We start from the raw sequence: 670 nt of genomic DNA on the forward strand, positions 1-670 counted from the left end.
TAATCTCAGTATTCTGATTTTAAGGTGAAAATTTTGACTTTAATATCCAAATTCTGATTTTGAAGTGAAAAATTTGACTTTAATCTTGAAATTCTGATTTTAAAGTGCAAATTTTGTTAATAGCAATAACTTAAAAATAAGTATATAAGTATACAATTAAGACATAAAATGTCAATAATACTATTAATCACACTAAATAAGAAATATAGAATATAAAAAAAGATTGGGTGGGTGTTATTCAACTCAGTAAAACGCTTAACACACACCAACCAATGGAAAGAAAAAAAGTTTTATTACGTTTACAAAAACGTCTGTAGTGAAAGTGACGGATGGTCTAGTCACCGACGCCTGCGTCTGTGACGTGGATATTATGAAAAATAATATCACCTCGAAAGTTTGGGGCACCACCTGAAATATAGTTTCCAGGAGACTATTAAGCTCTCTTGATTAACACGTAATTAATTAATTAACGGTGGTAACTTAATTAATTATCAGCGTAATCAATCTATTTATCTGAAGTCACTACTCGTGATGTAATGTCCTTTACTGATCAGAGGCTCTTAGATTGATTATAATACACTCCAAAGTAACGTGATCAAGACCAACGTAATTTTATAGATTTATTTAGGAATAAAAGAACAGAAAGAAACAGGAAAGATGCAAAGGAGAA

This window comes from Synchiropus splendidus, chromosome 9 (assembly GCF_027744825.2).
Source record: "Synchiropus splendidus isolate RoL2022-P1 chromosome 9, RoL_Sspl_1.0, whole genome shotgun sequence".
Classification (NCBI taxonomy): Eukaryota; Metazoa; Chordata; class Actinopteri; order Syngnathiformes; family Callionymidae; genus Synchiropus; species Synchiropus splendidus.